This window comes from Loxodonta africana, chromosome 14 (assembly GCF_030014295.1).
Source record: "Loxodonta africana isolate mLoxAfr1 chromosome 14, mLoxAfr1.hap2, whole genome shotgun sequence".
NCBI lineage: Eukaryota > Metazoa > Chordata > Mammalia > Proboscidea > Elephantidae > Loxodonta > Loxodonta africana.
In genome coordinates, this window is record NC_087355.1 from 9,915,520 (window position 1) to 9,938,075 (window position 22,556).

Genomic DNA, 22,556 nt, shown 5'->3' on the forward strand with positions numbered 1-22,556 from the left:
GATTTTTTCCCCTGACTTAGATTTAGGCTAAGCCTTTATTGGACCAGAGAAATGCATGGGCGATGGTGTGTGTTCCCTCAGGGCGTCCTGTGGGGCTCATGGTGTCCGAATACCCTGTTTACTGGAGGTGGGTAGCTTGGTCATTTGGTAGAGGTAATTCATTCTGTCTTGAAAAGGAAATTATTAGACTTCTGTTCATAACCTTAGAATTATAATGATTTGCCTGTTTGAAAAATGAAGGAGAGTGTGCCATTGTGTATTTTCATTTAGTTACTGGTTATTAGCTGTAATGGAAACACTTTGGTTTGTTATTGGACTTGGCAGTATCTTGGCATAGGACTCTTTTGAGAGCTTACGATTGTTTCTCATTTGTTATTTCAGTGTGTCTCTGGCTCTGTGTATTTTGTTTATCTAGAGAAAATTTTTTTTTTTTTTTTTTTTTTTAGAGAGGCAGCTACTTGTGGTCTTCATGCAGGCAGGGCCTGAGTGGTGGAGCAGCGCGGGAGCTTCTTGCCTCTGACTTTCCTCAAATGCCCATGTAGAATCAGTAGTGACCTCAGCTGTGGGAGGTGTGTGCGTGTAGGGCAGGGGTGTGTGGGGTGAGGGTGTGAGTGAAAACTGTAGAGTAACTAGCAGTGTGGATTGATTGATTGATGGTGAATCTTATGTTCTTGGATAGTGCTTGAATTCTGGACCATCTACTTGACTAACCTGATACCTGTGAGGTAGGAAATTTGGTGGCGACAGACTTCCTCTTTTGATTCAGATCAGCCTACATTATGATTTTAGATGAGTGGACCAAAAATACTTTTTTACAATTCCAAAGCAGGAATAGGGAAAATTTGGGAACATCTTTCATTTTGAGCTTCCTCAATTGTCAAAAATTTAGATTAAAAAAGAACCCATTGCATCGAGTTGATTCTGACTCACAGCGACCCTACAGGACAGAGTAGAACTGCCCATAGAGTTTCCAAGGAGCATCTGGTGGATTTGAACTGCCAACCTTTTGGTTAGCAGCTGTAGCTCTTAACCACTATGCCACCCACCAGGGTTTTCAGAGTTTAGATACCCCACCCAGTGCTGTCGTTGCGATCCCGACTCATAGCGACCCTACAGGACAGAGTAGAACTGCCCCACAGAGTTTCCAGGGAGCACCTGGTGGGTTTGAACTGCCGACCTCTTGGTTAGCAGCTGTTTAGATACGTAGATTTAAAAAAAATTTTTTATTTTTAAAATTTTTGGTGAAAATATACACAGCAGAATATACACTTGTTCAATAATTTTTACATGTGCAGTTAGTTCACTGACAATGGTTGCATTCTTCACACTTTGTCACCATTCTCACTGTTTCTGCCCCTGTTGCGTCATCACTGTTATCTTATATTCTTTGCCCCTTAAAGTTCTCATCTATGCTTTAGAGCTACTGTTGTTATTTCAGCCTCACATAGACAATTCTTCAATAGGACGCAATGCTCAAGACAGACATTCTTTATTTTTTGAGCCAAATTATTGTCTTGGAAACCCTGGTGGCATAGTGGTTAAATGCTACATCAGTTTAAAGATGACTTCATGGGATAGTTTTGGCTCCCAGTTCAAACATTTCCAGGTAATAGATTCCGGGGTTCCTCCAGTCTCTGTGCATCCAGTAAGTCTTATATCCAATATGAATTTGAAGTTCCGTTTCTCAGTTTTCGTCCTGTTATGGATTGAATTGTGTCCCCCCAAAATATGTGTTGTAAATCCTAATCCCTATTCTTGTGGTTATAATCCAGTTAATGAGATGGTGTTAGCGTAGGGTATGTCTTAAGTCAGTCTCTTAAAGCAAGCAAGCAGAGATGGGGGGAGATAGATGCCATGCCACATGAAGATCACCAAGGAGCCAAGGAATAGAAGCTGAAGAGACAAGAACCTTCCCTCAGAGCCGATGGAGAGAGAAAAACTTCCCCTAGAGCTGCTGCCCTGAGTTTGGACTTCTAGCCTCCTAACTGAGAAAATAAAATTCTGTTAAAGCAACCCATTTGTGGTATTTCTGTTATAGCAGCACTAGGTAACTGAGATGCCTCCTTTTGATCAAGAGCCACCTGTTGGGTCACTTACCAAAATGTTCAATAATGGTAGGTGGGCACCGTCTATTTCTTCTGGTCTCATGGCAAGGGAGGTAGTAGTTCATAGAGGGAACTGGACCTACAAACCATTTCCTTCTTCATTTCCTGGATCTCCTCCTCCCTCTGCTGTTCCAGGTGATTAGAGACCAATTGTTGTATCCTGGATGGCCCTATGGCTGTTCTCAAGCTATTAAGACCCCAAGCACTACCCACCGAACTAGGGGGAAGAGCAGAAATTCTAAAAACAATATTAGGCCAATTGACTGGGCAGGCACACAAGACCACCACCCTAAACTCTTGAACCAGGAAAACTAATCGTGTGAGGTGTTTATTTGTAGCTAAGAATTATCAATGGCTGCAGACTTTTTTTCTTTTTCTTTCTTTCCTACTCTTTTTGTTGTAAAATTAACTGTAGCATTTCATTTGTCATTTTGCCCTCCCCCCTTTTCTAGCATACAGCTTATTGATATCAGTTGCAATAATCAAGTTGTATAACTATTATACTTAGTTGATACCAATTTTCCTATCACCTAGACAAGCATTCAGTACTTCTTGTAGAATCAGTTCCCCTTCCCCTGCCCCCAATAACCATTGGTTTTTATACATTTAGCTGTTTTTGTCATTTCATGTAAGTGAGACCATACAATATTTGTCCTTTTGTGATTGACTTATTTCACTCAGCATAAATGTCTTCGGCGTTCATCCATGTCTTCATTTTTCTTTAAGGCTGAGTAATATTCCATGGTAAGTATGTACCACATTTTGTTTATCCGTTCATCAGCTGAGGGGCACTTGTTGGGTTGTTTCCAGTTTTCTGCTGTTGCGAGTAGTGCTACAGTGAACATCAGAGTACGAATAGAATCACTGGGTCATATGGTAGCTCAATTCCACAACAACTGTACCATTTTACATTCCCACAGCAGTGAATAAGGGTTCCTATCTCCCCACATCCTTGCCAGTATTTGTTGTTTTCTGTTTTTTGATCATTGCCATTCTAGTAGGGTTGAGGTGGTATCTCATTATAGTTTTGATTTGCATCTGTTTAAGAGCTCAGCTGCTAATCAAAAGGCCGACAGTTTGAATCCACCAGCTACTGCTTGGAAACCCTACGGGGCAGTTCTACTCTGTCCTGTAGGATTGCTATGAGTTGGAATTGACTCAATGACCGCGGGTTTTAATGACTAATGGCAACGAGCATCTTTTCATGTGTTTGTTGGCCACTTGAATCTCCTCTTTGGAGAAGTGTCTGTTCATGTCCTTTGCCCATTTTTTTGATTGGGTCATTCGTTTTCTTGCGTTAAGTTGTAGTTTTATATATATTGTGGATATTAGCCCCTTATCGGATATGTGGTTCCTAAAGGTCTTTTTCCCAGTCTGTAGGTTGTCTTTTTACTGTTTGAAAAAGTCTTTTGATGAACTCAAGTATGTACTTTCTGTGACGTCCCAGTTATCTACTTTGTCTTCTGTTGCTTGTATATTTCTTGTTGTATTTGTCTATCATTAAAGAAAATTAGGCCATAGGTTGGTTTTTATACCTTTAAAATATTTAGAGCATGTGTGAAGGTTCAAAGATTTATACATCTTTGATCAAAATTTCCTTGAAAGTGAAATATTTATCAGTCTCAGACCAATACATTCTTACATTACAGTGAAACCAATGAGAGCTGGAACTGCCTTGTTTTTCCAGGTCTCACAAGTTTTCTGCCTTTTACAAGGTGCAGTCTCTGTTAGTGGAAAATATTTGCATTTTCCTTCTCTGACAGGTTTCCACCTTACACAGTTTCCAGCTTTTGCAGGTTTTACTGTATTAGTATTGATTAAAAATACTAGCTATAGTTTGTCTCGTCCATTAATTATTAGTTGATCACCTTTTTGTACTCAGCACTCTGGGAGGTCCTGGGATAATAAAGGGGTACAAGGCATACATTGCACAACCCTAAAAAGTCCCACGAAGGAACACAGAGGGCAGACAGGGGCATCCTGCTCCCCAGAATTACCCTGCTCACCTGTGAGGAAACTGAGGCATTGTGAGGTAAAATAATCCAGCCAGGGTGACATAGTTGGGGCAGAGCTAAGATGGTAGCTGTTTGACATAGAAAAAGAAATTGTAATAAATTATTTTTCTGACATCTAGATGATTGTAAGTAATACATGCTTATGCCAAAATTTTAAGCCACCAAACATGTGTAAAGTAGGAAGTGACTGTCTCCACCCCCACAAACACAGGCACGCTAATTATCCTCCTAGGCTCTTTCTGAAATATGGAATGCTTCACGAATTTGTCTGTCATCCTCGCACAGGGGCCCTGCTAACCCTCTCTGCACTTTTCTAGTTTTAGCATCTGTGATGCTGAAGCAAGCACCCCTTCTAGGCTTTTTAGTGGAAGGAGGGTTTTCACAGTGTAAACATACAATACGTATGTGACTTCCTTTTTTCAGAGAACTGGTTGAGCTTCTCCTATCAGTACATGGAGCTCTACTTTCTTTTTAAATAGCTCCAACAACTATACCGTGTTCCACAGAACTTCCTTTTTGTTCCCCATTTTGGTGGAGAGTTAGGTAATTGCCAGTGTTTCTCTACTGAGCAGTGTTGGGGTAGAGAGGAGGCTTTCCGTACAGCTCTTGTGCACCTTCAGGATGGATTCCTAGAAGGCGGAATTGCTTTAACTATGAGACGTGGTCTTGTGTTGCTCCCCTGAAAGGTGCGATCTGTTTGCAGCCCTTTCAGTGGAGCACGACTTGCCTGTTTTTCTCCAACTCTGGAATTATTGGTCTCTGCCAGTTTGGTAGGTGCATTTCTTTATTGCTGTGAAGTTGAGTATCTTTCCATGTGTGTTTTTTGAAGCCTGCCCTCGTGACTGTTGTACCTCTGGCCTCTAGCTCCCGTGGTCACTACCTGTGATGGAAGGAGAGGTGTGCATCTTGTGTTCTCATCCATTCTAGGACAGGAGAGGTGACAACCACGGGCTCAGACAGCAGTCTCAAGGATTATTCCCATTCTGCCACTTTTCCATGGCAGGCCACTTAACCTTTAACTCCTCGGTCCCCACTCCTGTGCTGAGGATGACAAGGATTAAATGAACAGGGGCATCTGAAGCCTGAGCACGCCCGGCCCACCAGTCAGTGCTCAGGAGGTGTGGGCCACACCCTCATCGCCAGGCACCAGCGTATGAAATGACATTCCCTCCTACTTCACTTCCCTGTTTGCATCCCCAGGAATCCTGTTCAGCTGCTTTGGATCCTTGTCAGAGCTGGGATTCCCTTGACAGTTGCTCTTTCTTTCTTTGTTCCTTCATGTCACTGGTTCTGCAGGGGAGGTCCCAGACCAGCGGCCTCAGCCTTGGTGTGGGGCTGGAGGATTTCACTTCTGAAGTTGGGGAATCACTGTACTAGCATATGGGAGCCTGTTTGTGGTATCGTTGCTTCTAGGCCAGCGGCCCAGATGTCAGAATGACCTGGAGGGCTTGTGAAAACACAGATCGCTGGGATTTATCTCTAGAATTTTGGACTTAGCAGGTCCGGGTCAACCTGAGAAGTCGTATTTCTAGCAAGTTTCCTGGTGATGCTGATGCTGCCGATGTGGGACCACACTTGGAGGGCCACTGCTCTAGGACACGTTGGCGAAGAAGCTCCAAGAAGAACACTTGTGGTAGGGGTCTGAGCTCTTTCACTCAACTGTAGAAGCCATCTCAACTCTCAGAGCCTCAGTCTCACCACTTACACAGTGGGGAAAATGTTTATCCTGCACATCTGATAGGGTTGTTGAACCAAGATGCAAGATAAAAGCTTTTGGATCCTCCTGTGATCTTCATACAGAGTAGCTGAGGTAGGATAGAGGATATTGCATTCTTTTTTAAAAAAGAGAACAAGCGAATGAGTGACAAAGTATTTTAATCATAAGCAGTGAAGCAAGAGTAAGGTGTTCCTTCCTTTTCTTCACTGTATACTGCTGGTCATCTGCTTTGCTGGCTGTTGGGACTTTCTCTTTACCTACTTCTCTAAAGTCCTTACCCCACCTGCTCTTAAAAGCCAGACTTTTTAGCCAAGTGGCCCTTATTGTGGAGGCTGCAATTCCTTCTTCTGACTCTTCCTTGTCAAGGATGTCTGGGGCTTTTTTGGTGATTGGGGCAGTGGAAAATACTGAGTTTGCCATGTTGAAAATGCTTCATGATGTAAATGTACATACAGATATTTCACATTTTCAGTGATGCCATTGACTAACAATAAGGGAGCTAATCATTTAGAGCCACAGTTCTCAAATTTTCTGGTCTCAGGACCAATTTACACTTTGCTTGAGAACCCCAAAGAGCTTTTATTTATGTGGGTTATATGTATTGACATTTACTGTATTAAAAACGAAAACTGAGAAGTTTAAAAATATTTAAAGTAACAGTAAATTACATGAGACTGTAAATAATATACTTTTTATGAAAAATAGTTATTTTCCAAAACAAAAAATGTTTAGTGAGAACATGTGATGTTACATTACATTTTCTGTAAACCGTTTTAATGTCTGGCATAAGCGGAGTCAGCTGGATTCTCAGATCTGCTTCCATATCCAGTCTGTTGTGATATGTAGTTTTGGTCGAAGAACATGAAGAAAATCTGGCCTCATGCAGGTGTGTAGTTGGGAAAGGGAGGAATATTTGAGTAGCCTTTTTCAGGCAATTTGGTACTGTATCACAGCTGTACAAGGAGTAGCTTCTTAGAAGATTTGATGCAATGTAGAATCTGAAATGATATCAGCGGAAAGTTTTTGTACTTGGTTTCATTGGCATTCATTGGTGTCTCTTGGCCTTTAAATGGCTCTTTTATCTGTGCATGGTTTTGTGGTATCTTGTATTGGTCGTTTGGAAAACATTGGTTCAGTGAGTTACACACATCTTTCAAGTGTTGACACATTTCACTGTACACTATGTACAGAAATCTCATTTATTAACATCACCACCTGTGTCGAAAAGCCTTAAAGTATTGGGAAGCTCTCCTGTTCATTGTGGAAGATCTAGGCTCTCCGAAATAATGATACTTGCTTGAAAACTGGCAACAAAACTGTCCGTTGTTTTCCTTGAAGTGGCAGACTTATTTTGTTCATTTGTGAGAAAACGCTTGCCAAATACTGAAGTCTGAATAACCATACTTCGTCAGTCGGTGTTTTTCAAGCAAAAATGGCATCCCGTGAGAAAAGCTTGCACCTCAGCTGCACAGTTGCCTTTCTGCAGTAACAGAGCAGGAGCACCCTATGTTCCTGGCCAGCAGCTCCCATGATGAGCATGCACTTAGCAATCTCAATGTTGTTGGGTGCCATTAAGTCAGTTTTGACTCATAGTGACTCCATGTGATGCACAATTGCTTTTCTAGAGAATTTCATCAAGGACATTCTTAAGTGAAACTGGCAGCCCCCTCACCCCAAGTGCTTGGCAGGGAAGGAGATAATTACTGATGGTGCATTGTAGGATCACTGCCTAGATTCGTGCTGGCAAAGGTGCCGGCAGTTTCGTACACGACTGCTTTTGCACTTGTGGAAATGTCAACACCAGGAAAACTTCTTAGTATTATTATGAAAATAGTTTTAATCTTGTGCAGCCCGTGACAGGTCTCACTTGGCCCCAGGACACATGCTTGGGCTGCCTTTTTTTTCTTTAATTTTTATCGTGCTTTAAGTGAACTCAGTTTACAAATCAAGTCAGTCTCTCATACAAAAATTTATATGCACCTTGCTATATACTCCTAATTGCTCTCCCCCTAATGAGACAGCCCGCTCCTTCCCTCCACTCTCTCGTTTTGTGTCCATTCTGTCAGCTTCTAACCCCTTCTTCCCTCTCATCTCCCCTCCAGATAGGAGATGCCAACATAGTCTCAAGTGTCTGCTTGATCCAAGAAGCTCATTCTTCACCAGCATCTTTTTCTGTCCCATTGTCCAGTCCAATCCCTGTCCTAAGAGTTGGCTTTGGGAATGGTTCCTGTCCTGGGCTAACAGAAGGTCTGGGGGTCATGACCACCGAGGTCCTTCTAGTCTCAGTCAGACCATTAAGTCTGGTCTTTTGATGAGAATTTGGGGTCTGCATCCCACTGCTTTCCTGCTCCCTCGGAGGTTCTCTGTTTCATTCCCTGTCAATGGTTTTAGCCGGGAACCATCTAGTTCTTCTGGTCTCAGGATGATGTAGTCTCTGATTTATGTGGCCCTTTCTTCTCTTGGGCTCGTAATTACCTTGTGTCCTTGATGTTCTTCATTCTCCTTTGGTCCAGATGGATTGAGACCAATTGATGCATCTTAGATGGCTGCTTGCTAGGGTTTAAGACCCCAGATGCCACTTTCCAAAGTGGGGTGCAGATTGTTTTCTTAATAGATTTTATTATGCCAATTGACTTAGATATCCCCTGAAACCATGGTCTCCAAACCCCTGCCCCTGCTATGTGGGTATTCAAAGCATTCAGTTTATTCAGAAAACTTCTTTGCTTTTGGTTTAGTCCAGTTGTGCTGACCTCCCCTGCATTTGGGCTGCCTTTGGAGAACCGCTTGTTCTCTTGGTGCTGCAGGGGCTTGCATCTGGACGTTGGACTGTAAGGAGCCACTGAGGCTGGCCTTGGCTCACCTTGCTGGTTGTTTTGTCCGTATACTTCCCTTTGCTATCCATATTTGGCTGTCACTCTGTTTTATTTACCTGTCACTTGAGCGGTTTGTATTATTTGGTTTTGGAAAAGAAATCGTTTTTTAGAACATAGGTGTTTTGGTCTTTATCTTGGTTATTTGAGAAAGTTTATCCTTTATGACGTTAAATCAGTAACTTTTTAACTAAAAATTTAGATTAGTTTAAATAAAAATAGGTACCCAGCTTTCTGTCGTAGTCCTTAAAAACATCTACCTCTCCATCTACTCTGAACCAAATGGCTTATGACATATGACATGCAGCCCTAGTCTGGAAGGGGTGCAGTGGTCAGGAATGGCGGCAGACAGGCAGATATCCTGTGTAGACAAGGGCCACTCGGTGACATTCGGGGAGGCGGGTACTCTGCTGGTTAAAAGGGAAAAAAATCCCTACAACATAATTGACTTAAAGTGAAATACACTAGTAGTTACGAAAGTGAGTGTTGCTTCCTTCAGAGTAGTGACCTTGGAGACAGTACAGTACATCCAGTGAACATGCCAAGGTTTGGCATGGCTTCCAATGCTGCCTTTTAGAATTTTTCACGTTGTGATTTTATCTTACTCCACAGATTGTGTCTGGATGTACTGTTTTAAAATCATATTGCATCAAAGTCTATTAATACTTTCCCGAGTACATACGAATACAGTTTTGTAGTCTGAGAGGACCTTGTTGCTCACCTAAAAACAGTGGACACGTTTTTAGTTTGGGAGATTTATTACAGTGCGGAGCCCTGCTGGTACAGTGGTTAAACATTCAGCAGCTAACCAAATGGTCGGTGGTTCAAATCCACCAGCCGCCCCTTGGAAACCCTAGGGGGCAGTTCTGCTCTGTCCTGTGGGGTCGCTATGAGTTGGAATTGGCTCAATGGCAATGGGTTTTTTTTTGTTTGTTTATTACAGTGGAACCCAGCAAGGTCTGGGAGCAAGTGCTCATCTGGGAGTCAGAGACCTGCGTCCTCGTCCTTCTCTCCCTCGGACTAGCTGGATGAAGCATGTAACTTCTCACCACCTCTAGCTGTGATTGCTTGGATCTTGAGTCTTAGCTGTCATGTTCCGTGGCTCACAGGTTCTAGCACCGTGGAGGCAGGATTCCCTTCCCCGTCTGTAGGCGGACCGCTGCGTGGCTGCTCTGCAGCCTTCCCTTCCCCGTCTGTGAGGCGGACCGCTGCGTGGCTGCTCTGCAGCCTTCCCTTCCCCGTCTGTGAGGCGGACCGCTGCGCGGCTGCTCTGCAGCCTTCCCTTCCCCGTCTGTGAGGCGGACCGCTGCGCGGCTGCTCTGCAGCCTTCCCTTCCCCGTCTGTGAGGCGGACCGCTGCGCGGCTGCTCTGCAGCCTTCCCTTCCCCGTCTGTGAGGCGGACCGCTGCGCGGCTGCTCTGCAGCCTTCCCTTCCCCGTCTGTGAGGCGGACCGCTGCGCGGCTGCTCTGCAGCCTTCCCTTCCCCGTCTGTGAGGCGGACCGCTGCGCGGCTGCTCTGCAGCCTTCCCTTCCCCGTCTGTGAGGCGGACCGCTGCGCGGCTGCTCTGCAGCCTTCCCTTCCCCGTCTGTGAGGCGGACCGCTGCGCGGCTGCTCTGCAGCCTTCCCTTCCCCGTCTGTGAGGCGGACCGCTGCGCGGCTGCTCTGCAGCCTTCCCTTCCCCGTCTGTGAGGCGGACCGCTGCGCGGCTGCTCTGCAGCCTTCCCTTCCCCGTCTGTGAGGCGGACCGCTGCGCGGCTGCTCTGCAGCCTTCCCTTCCCCGTCTGTGAGGCGGACCGCTGCGCGGCTGCTCTGCAGCCTTCCCTTCCCCGTCTGTGAGGCGGACCGCTGCGCGGCTGCTCTGCAGCCTTCCCTTCCCCGTCTGTGAGGCGGACCGCTGCGCGGCTGCTCTGCAGCCTTCCCTTCCCCGTCTGTGAGGCGGACCGCTGCGCGGCTGCTCTGCAGCCTTCCCTTCCCCGTCTGTGAGGCGGACCGCTGCGCGGCTGCTCTGCAGCCTTCCCTTCCCCGTCTGTGAGGCGGACCGCTGCGCGGCTGCTCTGCAGCCTTCCCTTCCCCGTCTGTGAGGCGGACCGCTGCGCGGCTGCTCTGCAGCCTTCCCTTCCCCGTCTGTGAGGCGGACCGCTGCGCGGCTGCTCTGCAGCCTTCCCTTCCCCGTCTGTGAGGCGGACCGCTGCGCGGCTGCTCTGCAGCCTTCCCTTCCCCGTCTGTGAGGCGGACCGCTGCGCGGCTGCTCTGCAGCCTTCCCTTCCCCGTCTGTGAGGCGGACCGCTGCGCGGCTGCTCTGCAGCCTTCCCTTCCCCGTCTGTGAGGCGGACCGCTGCGCGGCTGCTCTGCAGCCTTCCCTTCCCCGTCTGTGAGGCGGACCGCTGCGCGGCTGCTCTGCAGCCTTCCCTTCCCCGTCTGTGAGGCGGACCGCTGCGCGGCTGCTCTGCAGCCTTCCCTTCCCCGTCTGTGAGGCGGACCGCTGCGCGGCTGCTCTGCAGCCTTCCCTTCCCCGTCTGTGAGGCGGACCGCTGCGCGGCTGCTCTGCAGCCTTCCCTTCCCCGTCTGTGAGGCGGACCGCTGCGCGGCTGCTCTGCAGCCTTCCCTTCCCCGTCTGTGAGGCGGACCGCTGCGCGGCTGCTCTGCAGCCTTCCCTTCCCCGTCTGTGAGGCGGACCGCTGCGCGGCTGCTCTGCAGCCTTCCCTTCCCCGTCTGTGAGGCGGACCGCTGCGCGGCTGCTCTGCAGCCTTCCCTTCCCCGTCTGTGAGGCGGACCGCTGCGCGGCTGCTCTGCAGCCTTCCCTTCCCCGTCTGTGAGGCGGACCGCTGCGCGGCTGCTCTGCAGCCTTCCCTTCCCCGTCTGTGAGGCGGACCGCTGCGCGGCTGCTCTGCAGCCTTCCCTTCCCCGTCTGTGAGGCGGACCGCTGCGCGGCTGCTCTGCAGCCTTCCCTTCCCCGTCTGTGAGGCGGACCGCTGCGCGGCTGCTCTGCAGCCTTCCCTTCCCCGTCTGTGAGGCGGACCGCTGCGCGGCTGCTCTGCAGCCTTCCCTTCCCCGTCTGTGAGGCGGACCGCTGCGCGGCTGCTCTGCAGCCTTCCCTTCCCCGTCTGTGAGGCGGACCGCTGCGCGGCTGCTCTGCAGCCTTCCCTTCCCCGTCTGTGAGGCGGACCGCTGCGCGGCTGCTCTGCAGCCTTCCCTTCCCCGTCTGTGAGGCGGACCGCTGCGCGGCTGCTCTGCAGCCTTCCCTTCCCCGTCTGTGAGGCGGACCGCTGCGCGGCTGCTCTGCAGCCTTCCCTTCCCCGTCTGTGAGGCGGACCGCTGCGCGGCTGCTCTGCAGCCTTCCCTTCCCCGTCTGTGAGGCGGACCGCTGCGCGGCTGCTCTGCAGCCTTCCCTTCCCCGTCTGTGAGGCGGACCGCTGCGCGGCTGCTCTGCAGCCTTCCCTTCCCCGTCTGTGAGGCGGACCGCTGCGCGGCTGCTCTGCAGCCTTCCCTTCCCCGTCTGTGAGGCGGACCGCTGCGCGGCTGCTCTGCAGCCTTCCCTTCCCCGTCTGTGAGGCGGTCTGCTGCGCGGCTGCTCTGCAGCCTTCCCTTCCCCGTCTGTGAGGCGGACTGCTGCGTGGCTGCTCTGCAGCCTTCCAGCCCGTTCCCTCCAGCCCTGTCTCCTTAGCAAGGAAGCAGGCTTCTTGTGGTTCTGGTTTTTGAAAGGAGCCTTTTGATTCTTAATGCAGCAGGTAGTTTAGAACTTGGCGTGACTGCAGTTGAGTTTTATGCTGTCAGCTCCTAATCCATATACCCGCTTTGTTTGGTGGGTAAAACTGGGGAACAAGAAAAGTCAGGTGACGGGTTAAGACTGATGCAGAACTGGGACGAGAGCAACAACCAGCATGTACTGACTGGCTGCTGTGGGCAAGGCGTTTTGAATGGCTGCTTGTGAAAATTCCATGACATTGCTTCCCCAGCAGCCCTTTGAGGGATGTGATGGGATACTTATTTTCATAGATGAGAAAGCTGAAGTTCAGGGAGCTGCCTGAGGTAGAGAGATAGTGTTTGAGCCAGATCTAGGTGGCTGCAAAGCTGGTTTTCCCTACATTTCTGGATGGAGACCTTCCCACACCCCTCCCCTAACCATGAGACTTCTTTCTTCTCTGTGACTGTTTTAAGCTCTTCTAAGGTATTGAAGAGATGTTATGATGGGACATCATTAATTTTTGATGAGAGTTGGTGATTTTATAAATAAACTGCTTAACATTTATGGACTTAATTTTTGACAATGGGCAATAAAAACGTAGATGAGAGAATGCTGATGTTAAATCATAAACTTGGGTTGAAAAGGGGTCTACCTCAGGGGATTGGCTGTGGAAAACTGCAGACAGATGTGCTTTGTTTGGGCGAGTTAAAACAGTCGACAGGATGTGCCAGTGTGCGACATTCGGATGTTCCCAGTTTGCCTTTCCACATCAAGAACCAGAAACTCAATGTTTTGTGGATTATTTATTTTAAAAAATGCGTATATTTTATTCCCTTAGCAAACTCCTAGGGTACCTGCTTTGCCCTGGCTGTCGTGATGAGCACTGGGCACAAGAGGAAGCATGATCACCCTTCGTGAGCCCACGGCATGGGACGTGGGGGGGGCCTCTGGGATGGTTCTCCCCTCCCTCCCTGTCTCAGGGGAGGGCGCCAGGTGGGCATGGTGCTGGAAGCCCTGCATTGCAGATGTGTAAACACTACTGATGGCTGTTGTAAGGGCGAGAGATGTGCTGAAGGAATGTTCTGTGACCTCTTCTGAGTTGTGGACTTTGCAGTCAAGGATCGTTTGCAGATCGCTTTTGTGGTTTCTTGAGGAGAGACCTCTTCCATCTACATGGTCAGGAATTCTCGGGGAAGAAGTGTCCCCAGGTAGATCTTTAAGACCAGTTAGCAAAGAATGAGAATTCTTATGTGTTTTTTCATATTACTCAGCATACTTTTTGGAAGAATTTGAAGCAACGAAGTCATCCTCACAACATCTCTGATGATGAGAGTTGATGATATTAACCTAATTTGTTATTGGAAGAAGTTTAAGGAGGTTACTTGCAAATTTGTTCAGCAAATAAATGGGAAATGGAAGGAAAATATTTAGCATCTGGTTCAGTGCATTATAGGATGCCTTTTGGTTTTGTTCTGAACCCAGAAATTGGTATTTTAATGGAAGCATTCTGATTTTATTCCCAAAGAGCTCATGCTCCTGGTGACCAGGAGGGAGAGTACCCTGCCCCACCTGGCCGTTCCGACAGAATTGCTTCAGGTGACTTCTTCCACTTTGAACCAACACTCCTGACGTTTGGGAATGTGCCCGGGAGGAGTCTGAGGCCTTTTTTATAGAGATAGTACCTGCAGGGTTTTCCCTGGCCTCGACTTCCCTTCTGTAGGGGTCTGAAGCAGAGGGATTTTCCATGACACCCCGGGATTGTAAGTGAACATGCGAAGAGAAGTAGCTTATGACACTAACGCTGAAATACACAGCATTTGCCATATAAAAAAACAACAAAAACTCACCAATTGCAGTTGACTCATTTCGGACTCATGGTGACCCCAGATGCGTCAGAGTAGAGCTGTGCTCCACAGGGTTTTCACTGGGTGATTTTATGGAAGTAGATCACCAGACTTTTCTTTCATGGCATCTCCAGGTGGAATCGAACCCCCAGCCTTTCACTTAGCGCTGAGCATGTTAACAGTTTTCACCACTCAGGGACTCTGTTTACTTTGTGAACTCTGCTTACTATGCTAACTTATCTTTAGGGAGAAGTAGTTACTTTAGAATTGTTAGTAGTTCCCTGGTAAATTTTGTGTTTGAAACTGAAGCTTCACTGAATCATTTACATATTTGTACATCGAGTTATCTGCGTAATTGCTTTTTTACTTATCAGCGGTCTGTGCTTCTTGAACTTCTGGTTATTTTTTTCTGTCACCAGAAACATGACTTTCAGAAGAGGACAGCTATTCTTTGCATATTTCTAATTGAGAAGCTAGTTAGCTGAGAGTCACGGTGGAAGGGCAGCTCACCATCTGTCCAGCCCCTTTTCCTGTCCTCAAACCCATTGCTGTTGAGTCGATTCGTACTCATAGCGACTCTGTAGGACAGACTACAACTGCCCCACGGGGTTTCTAAGGAGTGGCTGATGGATTTGAACTGCTGACCTTTGGTTAGCAGCTGTAGCTCTTAACCACTGCACCACCAGGGCTCCTTCCCCTCTTCTACAGATAAGGGAACAAATCCAGAGGCGTTAAGTGACCCCATCAGGGCCACACAGCCTAGTCTGCATATTTACATGTTTAAACTTTTCACATCCAAGCAGAAAATGTTTGATCATCTGTACTGAGTAGTAATGATGAGCTGGGTATCCAGCCGAGTGCTTTATGTGCATGACCTAATTTAGAGGGATGGTGCCTGTGTTTTATCGAGAGAACATGGAGTTCTAGAGAGGGGTGAGTCACTTTCCAGTCGGCTCTCAGACCTTCACTGAGCTCAGAGTGCCCTTTGCATGTGCCTTTTTGTTCTGCCGATTCTTTCCTTAAAACTCACACCTCACCACCACCACTGCCCTCCGAGTCACCACGCCAAGAGAAGACATCAGCATGAGACTGCACCAACTCCTCCTTTAGCCTCTGCGTCTGTCCGCACGTCTTTCTGCGTGTCCCAGCGAAGAGGCGGAAATCCTGTCTCGCCTCACCTCCTCGGCGACCTCATTCTGTAACCCCCCTACTTTCTCTGCCCTTCTCGGATCTGTCCCTCTCTGTGGGCCCATATATTTTGTTTAACAAATGCTGCAAAGTGCTTACTACGTGGCAGGCACTGTTCTGAGCACTTTGTAAGCATCAACTCACTTAATTCTCTTAATAGCCCTCTGGAATAAACACTTCAAACTGAGGCACGGACGTGCCCAGGGCTAAGGGGCCCTGTTTGAAGGCAATCCCATTCCTCTCATTTTAAGGAGAGGAACACCAGTGCTTGACTGATCCCCTTCCACGAAGGCCCCATCTGTCTTTTTGCCTTCTCAGCTGAATGTTGGGAGCTGTTGACATTGCCGTTCTCCACCCATCAGCACCTTAACTTGAGCACAGCTGAGCTTCTGGTCCACTATTTAATAGCAACTACTCTTAACAAAATTACTAACAGCCTCTTGTTGCCTCTAATGGACACTTTTCTTACTTTCCTTCTCTGTAGCACTTGAACTTGGTGATTACCACCTTCTGAAAGCTTTTTCTTGGTTTTTCCTTCTCTTGTTGCTGAGTCTCCTGCCTGCTCTATAAGCATTGTTATTCTTCAAGTCTCTGCCTTTTTTCTCACTGTCAGTATGTTCTCTAGGTGAGTGAACTTATCTGCTCCAAAACTTGACCTTCCTTCTCTTGGTTAATGACATGAACAGTCAGGTCTTCAGCCCAGCTTTCTCTCTTGAGCACCTCACTTTTATGTTGTATTGGTTGTAGATTTTCTCTGCACCCCGCCACTACCCCAGGTAAATCCAGCTTCACTTCTCTTCCCTGTATTTTGGTGAGTGGTATCACCATCTGCTTGGTCATCCAAGCCAGAGTACTGTTTATCATCCTAGACTTTCTCACCTTCCGACTTTTAGTCAGGCACCAAGTTGGATGTTTGGGTGGTACATCTCCTCAGCATCTTTCTCCTTCTTTGCCGCACTGTTGTCTCTCTCCTGAATTCCTGCAGGAGCCTTCTAATTGGTCTCCTTGGCCTCAGTCTTGTACCATCCCTACCTGCCCTAATCCATGATCCACTTTTTTAGCAAGAGCAATTCTTTTAAAATGCGCATCTTTCTAAAATGCCGAGCTTAAAGATTTTGGAGTGACTTCTCAGTGAATTCAGAGTAAATGATAAGACCCCTCATCATCTGGCTTCCACTTACACCATATTGAGATATTTGCAGACTTTCTGCATCACTGCAGACATTTGTGTCTGTCCTGACTGTCCCATCCTTCCTGTGCCCTGCCATGCCTCAGTCTCCTGCTTGCCCCTCAGGCCTGGGCTTGGGCAGATCCTGCAGACCAGTATGTTTGTGAGCTTCCTGTCACAGTGAGGATGTCCCTTATTTGCTCTGTCCCTGTCTGTCGCTACTAGCCACATGCTAGCCTTTGGGCACCTGAACGGGGCTAGTATGGCTGTGGAACTGCATTTTAAGATTTATTTAATTTTATTGAATTTAGATGTAAATCACCACGTGTGGCTCGTGGCCACCATATTGGACAGGGAGGGGTGCCCGTGTGTCCCCTCAGGCCCTGTTCTCATTTCACTAGAGTGCTTTCTCGGAACAACAAAATAGTATTGGAGTTAGAAAAGCTACAAAAAATAAACGCAGGAGTTCAAAGCTATTTATATGAAGACTTAAGTATGTAAGGGTGCAAGAAAAAAGCTTTTTCTAAAGGCTGTTTCTGACTTATTGAGCCAATTATTGCCACCATATTCACATGGTTACTTGCTTTATATTCAGATTTATATCTGAAATGCTTAAATGTAAACTGCCAACTGAAGGGGATATGTATTCTAGGTGAATATAACAATCAAAATTTATTTCAAACATTTTATTGTCTATTATGCCAGATAATTTTATAGTTTTAAGAGATACTTGAATATTGGATTGTGAGTGAATATTGGTGCTGCTTCAGATAGGTGAGAAAGCGGCATGTAGAAAAGTTAGGACTTTTTGGATAAAAGATGTTCAGATATAACAAGAAAAACAAAACAAAAACAATAAAACCAAACCAAACCAGTTTCTTTCAAGTCAATTTCAACTCACGGCCACCCCGTGTATTATAGAGTAGAGCTGCTCCGTAGGATTTTCTTGGCTGTAATCTTTGTGGAAGCAGATCACCAGGCCTTTGTTTCAAGGCACTGCTGGGTGGGTTTGAACCATTAACCTTTTGGTTAGTAGTTGAGCGCTTAACCGATTATGCCACCCAGGGGATCCCTTTACAAGCAGGAGGTAGCGCTTAACGCATTTCTCTTTGGGGCTCACCAGAATATAAGTAGAAGGCAAAGCAGGGAGAAAAGGTTGCCAGGCTCTCTGGGCCTCGTGGTGGGAAACGACACAGGCCACCTCGCCCTGGTAGGTTGCCCTGGAGGCTGGAGCAGGTCATCACAGGAGCGAGAGGTTGTAAAGCTAGAAAAATGCCACCAGTGTGGTGTCTCCTTTTAAATGGTAGGTCCTTTAGTTCCCCGCCCCAGCCCAACCCCTCTTCCCTGAAGAGGCAGCACAGTTTAGCCACCCTTCTATGCTTCTGTTACCCAGCGGCTGAGTCTATCAACATTTTTGAGGCCTTGGGCCTGGCACTGGGATACAAAGCGACAGATGGAAAGTGCAGGGCTGCCTTGATGGACTCACCTGACCGGGGGCGGGGATGTATTTATAGAGAGTAGGGGACATCATGGAGGTGGTGCGGGGCTGGGCGATGTTTCATTCTGTTTTATACATCAGGTCACCGTGAGTTGGAGCCAGCGCAACAGCAGCTGACAATAAGAAGGAACATTTAAATGGGTTGTGATGACAGGAATGGAGTCTGTGTTCACATGTCAGCCTTTAAACAGGGCATCGCTTATTCAATGAAAAGGAATGTGGAAAGGATGCTTTCAATAGTAAAGTTGCACAGAAAATTTAAATCCACTCTACAAAAAAACTACCCTTGATTCTGACAGGTTAAAAGCTACTGACTACGCAGTTTGTATGCAGCCAATAAAGATGATTTGGGTACCGCTGATGTAAACAATTTCAAGCACCACGTGATCTTTAAGAACTTTTGGCATGAGCCATCTCCTCCCCATTTTAGGATGGCACAGTTAGAGCCAAGGGACTGTAGCAGTGACCTCGTGGAGCTCTGATGGTGACTAGACCAGTGCAGAGCAGCTGTGAGTTTGATTTTTGAAATAGGAAATTGAGGTACATGGTCTGACAGAACTTTTTTTTGTTGTTCTCTCTAGGTATAAGCTGCAATCTGGAAGATGTACTGTAGGCAAAAACATATTGTTTTGTTGGACACTTTGATTTACACAGAATTTTTAAGGCTCTTTTAGAAAATTACAGATATGTTTGTCAGAGCCTCTGATCTTTAAAAGCTCTGAATTCTTAGTAGTTGAGTTAGAAACCTTTAGCTTATATTTCTCAGAATAGTTTTTTTTTTTTTTAACACATGTATGTGAAGAAAAACTAATCTATGGCAATGGAAATCATAAAGTAATGGTGGGGTTGGGATGAAAAATTGACCAAAGAGGAGCAGAATGGGACTTTCTGAGTGATAGACATTTCATGGATCTTGGTTTGGATGGTGGTCACATGGGAGTATATAATTGTCAAAACTTATTAAACAGCACTTAAGATCTGTGCCTGTTATGGCATATAAATTATATCTCAATTAAAAAAATGTAATTTAAAAAAGAAGTACAGGGCATCACTGGATGTTTGTCAGTAACAATAGAACAAGTATCTTTTTTTATAGATTTAAATTCTTACCAAAACTGTCCTAATTTCTCCCCTACCTTTCTGACTCTTTGTATTATCTATTGCTGGGTAACAGAGTACCCAAAAGTTAGTGGTTTAAAACAATGATGGTTAGTTATTTCGTGGTTTCAGTGGGACAGGAACTCAGATGAGGCACTGGTAGGGAAGGTTTGCTTTTGTTCTGTGATGTCTGGGGTCTCAGATGAAAGACTTGAAGATTCACAGCCTTGATCACCTGGAATCACCTAAAGGCTTGATTGAGGCTGGAGGATCTGCGTTCAAGGTGGCCCACTCATCTGGGTGACAGATTGGTGCTGGAAAGTTTGTTCCTCTCCTTGTGGCCTCTCCACACCTGGGCCTCTCCACAGGGGTGCTTAAGTATCCTCACAAAATGGAGGCTGGCTTCAACCTGAAAGAGAGGTTCAGAGATTGAGAGAGCAAGGCACAAGCTGTCCTTTTAATATTACACAGCCTGAGAAGTTACGTATCAGAATGGCTTTATAGGAGTAATCGTGGACATTTCCAAATTGTACCAAAGTAGAAAATTTGGTGTGTTTGGCAATATAAGAGATGTAATAGATAATGGGAGAAGCAACCTAAAAAATGTAAGTACTGCCATGAGTGAAATTTAATTCTTCTGATTTCTTTATCTGGATCATAATTTTATTAGTGACTGATGTATAAAAGGTAAGCTGTGTTAAAACCATAAAAAGTGTTGGGTTCAGCAGTCAGAAGCCTTAGTAAAAAGCCAGTGTTTTAAAGCTGCGTAGGTGTCTGATTCTTTCTATAGTCTTTGATTAAACCAAGTACAAAATTTAATTAGAAGGCCTCACAGGTAGCCTTAAATTATTTTGATCATCCTCATTATGCAAAACGAATGTGGTGTCTGGTGGTAGTTTATCTTCTCACGTTCCTTTTATGTTGCCATCTCTTTTACTTGAGGCGAGCTTCAAATTGACCTGTGATCAAGGATGGCCATCTGTGGATCCCTTTTCAAACTGAAATACGGAGTTTACCTGTAAGTTAGAATAATATCCTAATGTTAAGAATCCTGTATGCTAACGTGTATAAACTCCTTAACAGTTAGAATTGAGTAGTCACATGATTTTAAGGGGAAAAACTCGAGGGGGAAGCAGGTCATCGTAGTCGGCTTCCAATGAGGTAGATTAATGTGGGGTACAGTAAAACAGGGCAAGAATTGCTTATAGACTTGTAGTTGGTTTTTTTTTTTTTTTTTGGAAAGAGGATTAGTCTATGAATTTAAGTACTTAGAATAGTATAAAAGCTGTTTCATAACATTAGTTTTCCTCAAAGCACACAGGTAATCGGGGAAAGGAAAACCGGAAGATTGCTGGGTAACCAGAAGGCAAGTTAGAGTTGAGCCTTTGTGGTAGGTGTAGGAAAATCTCAAGTTAAATAACAGTTCTGTTAACTGAAAGGTTGGCGGCTTAACCCACCGGCTGCTTTGTGCGAGAGACATGTGGCAGTTTGCTTCCATAAAGATTAAACCCATTGCCTTCGAGCCTGTTCCGACTCATAGTGACCTTCTAGGGCTGAGTAGAATTGCTCCATAGGGTTCGCAATGGCCAACCTTTTGGTTAGCAGCTGAGTGCTTAGCTGCTGCACCACCAGGGCTCCTCCATAAAGATTAAAGCCTTGGAAACCCTATGGGGTTGCTATGAGTCAAAATTGACTCACCAGCAAAGGGTTTGGTTTTTTTTGGTTTATTGAGTTGCTATGAATAGGAATTGACTTGATGACAACAACTTTTGTTTTGTTTTTATGGATAAAACCTTTGTCTTTATGGTATGCTAATATGAATGAACCAAAACCCAACCAACCCACTGCCACTGAGTAGATTCTGACTGATAGCAACCCTATAGGACAGTGTAGAACTGCCCCGTAGGGTTTCCAAGGCTGCAGAACCTTTACAGAAGCAGACTGCCACATCTTTCTCCCGTGGAGCAGCTACTAGGTTCGAACTAATGACCTTTTAGTTAGCAGCCAAGCGCTTAACCCCTGAACCACCAGGGCTCCTTAATATGAATGAAGACATTAAAAAATTGACTGAAAGATATATCAGGTCTACTTGGAATTGACTGCATGGAATTGACTCTGGTGGCGTTGTAGAACCTACTTGTCTTTATGATAAATATAAATACAGGACAAATGTTTTCCAACTTTGTTATAAGTTGAAATGATTATGAAATGGTGAATGTGAAGCTGTTTACTGTCTATTCCAGCCTTGTATCCTTTTTCTTGGTCAAATACAATTTATTTGAAACAAACAACGTGGTAGTCACTGAATAAGCTACATTGTTTTCCCTGTAAATTTGCTTTTCTGAGACTATGTGCAGTTTTCCAAAACACTTAATGTAATACTCTTCCAAAGACCTCTTCAAATTTCCTTAGCATTTCTGTTGGTTCCTTGATGAAAATTTGAATTACTATAATACTTGTGTATTTCCCTGTTGTCTGAGATATGGCGTCTTGGTAGGCATTGGCCTTAGAAAACCCTGCAGCTTACTGCAGTGCCCCCTGCCCCTGGTGTCCTGCGTCACTTAGCCTGTCTTTGTGCTCATTTACTCATGATGGATAAGCCTCCCTTCCCATCACACACTCCCTGCTATAGCAAAGAAATTGTTTTTAGCTGCAGTGTTGCCGAAGATTGGCTGGTTGGTCTCAATCTCTCTCGTCCTTCCTTCCTTCCCTTTTCCCTCCCTCCTTTCCCCTATTCCTTTCTCTCCTCCCATTTTTTCCTCTTCCCTCCACATTCTCTTTTTCTTCGTTCCTGAGAGTGTTGGTTGTGCTGTCAGAGAAGACTGTTTAATTCACCGTTTTTCTCTCTTCCTCTCAAACCAGGCAGGATCGGGTACAGTTTAAACTCTTCCTGGAATAAGGAAAAGAGCCCTGGTGGCATAGTGGTTAAGTGCTCGGCTGCTAACTGAAAGTTCGGTGGTTCGAACCCACAGGCCCTCCGTGGGAGAAAGCTGTGGCAGTCTGCTTCTGTAGAGTGCAGCCTTGGAAGCCCTGTGGGGCAGTTCTACTCTGTCACATAGGCTCACTATGAGTCAGAATCGACTCGATGGCAACAGGCTTGGTTTTTTCAGCTTTCTAGAAACTTCTAAAATGCAAAAAGTATGTAGGAAATTACCAGATTAATTTGTGACATCTACAGTCTGTATAAAAATACCACGGCTCCTAACAAGGGCATTTAGCTGTGTCTGTTGGTTTTCAGCCCCTGAGCATGTTGCCCTGGGCACCCCTGTGGGTTAGTGTCCAAGATATAGGAGTTGGTGGTTGCCAGGGTGCCCTTGACAGAGGACGTCCCAGGGGCTGCAGCCTCCTCCTCCCTCTCTCCTTGCATC

General features: G+C 46.2%; 1 protein-coding gene and 1 non-coding gene across 7 annotated transcripts in view; one reads left to right on the plus strand and one right to left on the minus strand.

Moving 5' to 3' along the window:
* The window catches only part of CHD7 (chromodomain helicase DNA binding protein 7), a 226,510-nt gene that overhangs the window by 38,435 nt on the left and 165,519 nt on the right, over positions 1-22,556 (plus strand). The gene's annotated exons all lie outside the window — the stretch shown is intronic.
* Positions 4,361-4,467, minus strand: LOC111750121 (U6 spliceosomal RNA). The gene has a single exon (XR_002785276.1). It is a non-coding gene; the product is annotated as a U6 spliceosomal RNA (small nuclear RNA).